This window comes from Nerophis lumbriciformis, linkage group LG03 (genome assembly GCF_033978685.3).
Source record: "Nerophis lumbriciformis linkage group LG03, RoL_Nlum_v2.1, whole genome shotgun sequence".
Taxonomy (NCBI): Eukaryota; Metazoa; Chordata; class Actinopteri; order Syngnathiformes; family Syngnathidae; genus Nerophis; species Nerophis lumbriciformis.
This window is the reverse complement of record NC_084550.2, coordinates 23012390-23018389: the sequence shown is the minus strand read 5'-3', so window position 1 is coordinate 23018389 and position 6000 is coordinate 23012390.

Here is a 6000-nt window from a genome sequence, read left to right as displayed (position 1 = left end):
TTCAATGCGCTCTGACACGCCATTTAATGTAGCTCGGCACATTATTTAAAGTGGCCTGTCACATTATTAAATGTGCTTGTTCACGTCATTCAAGGTGGCCGTCACGTTATTCAATGTCCTTTGTCACGTCATTCAATTTGGCCCGGCATGCTATTTAAATTGGCCTGTCACGCTATTCAATGCGCTCTTTCACCTCATTTAATGTGGTCCACCATGTTATTTAAAATGGTCCACCACATCACTTAAAGTGGCCCGTCATTTTATTCAATGCACTGTGTCACGTTTCAATGTGGCCCGTCACGTTATTCAATGCACTCTGTCACGTCATTAAACATGACCCGTCACGTTATTCAATGCCCTTTGTCATATCATTCATAGTGGCCTGGCACATTATTTAAATTGGCCTGTCACGCTATTCAATGCGTGACAGGCCAATGGCCATTTTATTTAAACTGACCTGCCACATCATTTGAAGTGGTCCGTCACATTATTAAATGTCCTTTTTCACATCATTCAAGGTGGCCCGTCATGTTATTCAATGCGCTCTGTCACATCATTTAATGTGGTCCACCACATAATTTAAAGTGGCCCGCCATATTATTCAATGCACTCTGTCACGTTTCAATGTGGCCCGTCACGTTATTCAATGAATTCTGTCACGTCATTGAATGTGGTCGGCCATGTTATTTAAATCCGGCCTGCCACATCATTTAAAGTGGTCAACCACATCATTTGAAGTGGCCCGTCACATTATTAAGTGCGCCCTTTCGCATCACTTAACGTGGTCCACCATTTTATTTAAAATGAGCGGTGTTTCGGTGTTATAACTTCTCCTCTATTGTTACTTTTTAAGCCAAAATGGGTCCATTTCTCCTTTCTGTCTACACACTGTGTCTGCTTGTAAGTACTCAGTGCGTGTGCACTGCCGAACATGCTCCTCTGCTCGTAAAACAAGCAATGTCACGTCAATGCGCTGTCATTCCTTTACAAAAATAGTACTGGTATTTTTCAGAGGCGGTATAGTACCATTTTTAAATAATTAGTACCGCAGTAAAAAAATAAAAATATACATAAATAATTAATTATATAAATAAAAAATATATAATAATAATAAATAAATAATAATATAAATATAAATAATAAATATATATTATTTAATTTAATAATAAAACACTAACTTTTAAAGACAGGAGATATTCCGGGATGAAGAGGATGAGGCAACAAATTCCTCTTGTCTTTGCTTGCTCTCAAAGTGTGTTCGGCATGCAGCGACAAGCCCTGCAGTTTCCTCACATACCACTGACACCAACCATGGCTGTGGTTGCGCCAAACCCCCTTTTATGAGTCAAGAAGACAGACTTTATTATTTTATTATATAATATTCACTGAGGAAGATAAAATGGAACCTTAACTACTGTAAGCAACAGAATGCATGCTATGTAAATTGTCCAACTAATATTTAGTATCAATCAATCAATCAATCAAATTTTATGTATACAGTGTAGGGTTGTCTCGATACCAATATGTTGGTACTGGTACCGGTACTAAAATGTATTTCGATACTTTTCAATACTTTTCTAAATAAAGAGGACCACAAAAAAAGTCATTATTGGCTTTATTGTAACAAAAAATCTTAGGGTTATTCTGTTGTTTGGATGCTATTTTGGTGGCTTTTCCTGTTGCAGTTTCATGTCTTCCTTTTGAGCACTATTCCCCGCACCTGCTTTGTTTTAGCAATCAAGAATATTTAAGTTGTTGCTATCTTTTTGTGTGTGGACATTGTTGTCATGTCATGTACGGATGTACTTTGTGGACGGCGTCTCTGCTCCACAGGCTGTAAGTTTTTGCTGTCGTCCAGCATTCTGTTTTTGTTTACTTTGTAGTAGTGTTGTAATGATACCAATATTTTGGTACCTGTCATAAAATTATTTTGATATTTTTCGGTACTTTTTGGTACTTTTCTAAATAAAGGGGACCACAAAAAAATGGCATTATTGGCTTTATTTTAACAAAAAATCTTAGGGTACATTAAACATATGTTTATTATTGCAAGTTTGTCCTTAAATAAAATAGTTAACATACTGGACAACTTGTCTTTTAGTAGTAAGTAAACAAACAAGGGCTCTTAATTAGTCTGCTGACGTATGCAGTAACATATTGTGTCATTTAGCATTCTATTATTTTGTCAACATTATAAAGGCGAAGCTGTAAAAGGGAATTAACAATCTACTTGTTCATTTACTGTTAATATCTGCTTATTTTCTCTTTTAACATGTTCTATTTACACATCTGCGGTCCTCTCCAAGGTTTCTCATAGTCATTCTCATCGACGTCCCACTGGGTTGTGAGTTTTTCCTTGCCCTTATGTGGGCGCTGAACCACGGATGTCGTTGTGGCTTGTGCAGCCCTTTGAGACACTGGTGATTTAGGGCTATATAAATAAACATTGATTGATTGATGTCCTCAAGGACATGCAAACTCCACACAGAAAGATCCCGAGCGCAGGATCGAACCCAGGACCTTCGTATTGTGAGGCAGACGCACTAACCCCTCTTTACCCCCGTGCTGCCATATTGTTTCTTGAATTTAAAAATAGCTGACCGTTTTCCCCCCCTTTTTGATTGATTGATTGATTGATTGATTGATTGATTGATTGAAACTTTTATTAGTAGATTACACAGTTCAGTACATATTCCGTACAATTGACCACTAAATGGTAACACCCCAATAAGTTTTTCAACTTGTTTAAGTCGGGGTCCTCTTAAATTGATTCATGATACAGATATATACTATCAGATATATACTATCATCATAATACAGTCATTACACAAAGTGGTTGAGAGGGGAGGAGTATATTTACAGCTAGAATTCACCAAGTATTTCATATATATATATATATATAAGAAATACTTGACTTTCAGTGAATTCTAACTAATATATATATATATATATATATATATATATATATTTTTTTTTTTTTTTTTTTTTTTTTTTTTTTTTATTATATATATATATATATATACAGTATATATATATATATATATATATATATATATATATATATATACATATATATATATATATATATATATATATATAAATAAGAGAAATACTTGAATTTCAGTGTTCATTTATTTACACATATACACACACACATAACACTCATCTACTCATTGTTGAGTTAAGGGTTGAATTGTCCATCCTTGTTCTATTCTCTGTCACTATTTTTCTAACCATGCTGAACACCCTCTCTGATGATGCATTCTGCTTCGTCTCCTTGTTGTGTGCGCAGTTGTGCACTACACTCTCTAAAAGCCATAGATGTTATTGTCACATATGCATGTACAGTAGATGGCAGTATTGTCCTGTTTAAGAGTGTCACAACATTGCTGTTTACGGCAGACGAACTGCTTTACGGTAGACGAAAACGTGACTGCTGTTGTTGTGTGTTGTTACCGTGCTGGGAGGACGTTAATGAAACTGCCTAACAATAAACCCACATAAGAAACCAAGAACTCGCCTTCCATCATTCTACAGTTGTAACGTGATTGGGCAGGCACTCCGTTTATATTGTGGGAAAGCGGACGTGAAAACAGGCTCACTCAGGTCCGCAGGAATTTCGGGAGATTTTCGGGAGAAAATTTGTCCCGGGAGGTTTTCAGGAGAGGCGCTGAATTTCGGGAGTCTCCCGGAAAATCCGGGAGGGTTGGCAAGTATGCGCTAGAATCTTCAAGGTGCTTTTATTGACCAGAGAGGAGATTCTGTAGAGAAATCTCGTTCGTTGGTTGACCTTTTTGATTACCTTGGTTGCCATTTTATCACAGGAAAGTATAGCCTCTAGAATGGAACCTAGGTAGGTCGGAACCTAAGAATATTCTATTACTGTTAAGTAGTGATGGGTCCGGCAACACCGATGCATCGGCGCATGCGTTGAGCTCATGGAGCAAAACCCTGTGTCGGTGCGCGTACCGCTTTTAGAAAGTCACGTGACCGATCATGGGCTGTTTCGGTCACGTGACCGATACGCGAACTGTGTCGCACTGACGCCTCCTCTGTGCCCTGTGAGCGGGTCTTTTCTACAGCCGGAGGAATAATAACTAAGCAGATAAATCGTCTAAAATTTAATACGTTGGAAAAACTCTTTTTTAAAAAAAATTAAAATGTGTAAAAAAATTTAAAAAATAAAATAAAATTCCCAGTCCACAAGCATCCTCATTGACAACACGTTCTCTTAGATTTCCATGTTATGATACATGTTCGCATTATTTATTGACTGTATCTAAAAAAGATAAAAATATATTTTTATTTAAATGAAGATATGAAATAATCCTAAATGAAATACAATGACTTGGTTTATATTATTGTATATACTAGGTCAGTGGTTCTCAAATGGGGGTACGCGTACCCCTGGGGGTACTTGAAGGTATGCCAAGGGGTACGTGAGATTTTTTTTAAATATTCTAAAAATAGTAACAATTCAAAAATCCTTTATAAATATAAATAAAAACCTATCTTTTTTTCAAAATAGTTCAAGAAAGACCACTACAAATGAGCAATATTTTGCACTGTTATACTATTTAATAAATCAAAAACTGATGACATAGTGCTGTATTTTACTTAATTATCTATTTTTTTCAACAAAAAATGCTTTGGTCTGATTAGGGGGTACTTGAATTCAAAACATTTTCACAGGGGGTACCCCACTGAAAAAAGGTTGAGAACCACTGTACTAGGTCATAAAATCAGCGTCAGTTGAGTCGGTCCATAGGTTGCCTGTAGGGATTTTTTATGTCCAGCAGATGTCAGTATTTAGTGACACAGTATCGACACAGTATCAATACAGTTTTGCAATGTGTCGAAACGCTTCATGACGCCTCATCAACCCATCACTACTGTTCATACTTGCCAACCCTCCCGAATTTTCCGGGAGACTCCCGAAATTCAGCGCCTCTCCCGAAAACCTCCAGGGACAAACATTCTCCCGAAAATCTCCCGATTTTCAGCCGGAGCTGGAGGCCACGCCCCCTCCAGCTCCATGCGGACCTCAGTGAGGACAGCATTTTTTCACGACGGGAGGACACCAAGGTGACAAGAACTAAATCATCCAGACTAGAGACAAATTGTAATATTATGTTTATCTTACCTAAAAGTAAATATATTTACTTTGGGAAGGCGTGGCGCAGTGGAAGAATGGCCGTGCGCGACTCGAGGGTCCCTGGTTCAATCCCCACCTAGTACCAACCTCGTCATGTCCGTTGTGTCCTGAGCAAGACACTTCACCCTTGCTCCTGATGGGTGCTGGTTAGCGCCTTGCATGGCAGCTCCCTCCATCAGTGTGTGTGTGTGAATGGGTAAATGTGGAAGTAGTGTCAAAGCGCTTTGAGTACCTAGAAGGTAGAAAAGCGCTATACAAGTACAACCCATTTATCATTTATTTATTTATCATAAAAAAAAAAAAAAAAAAAAAAAAATGTTTACTATATTTTGCTATAAACATCAAAATTAATTGTATTTTTTTTGTATTTTTTCTGACTCCTTATTACATCCAGCCATAGAATTAAAATAAACATAATTGAAATAATTAATTTTATATCAGAAGCCAAGTTATGTTATATTCCTTAAGATTTATTTATGCAAGTTTGAAGTATCAATGATCCAAACACAGTTTTGTTTGCATATTTTCAGGATGTAGATATATATATATATATGTATATATATATGTATGAAATACTTGACTTGGTGAATTCTAGCTGTCAATATACTCCCCCTCTTAACCACGCCCCCAACCACGCCCCAACCCACCCCGACCACGACCCCCATCCTCCACCCCCCCACCTCCCGAAATCGGAGCTCTCAAGGTTGGCAAGTATGACTACTGTTAAGCAAACTATGAATAATAAAACCATACTTGCCAACCCTCCCGGATTTTCCGGGAGACTCCCGAAATTCAGCGCCTCTCCCGAAAACCTCCCGGGACAAATTTTCTCCCGAAAATCTCCC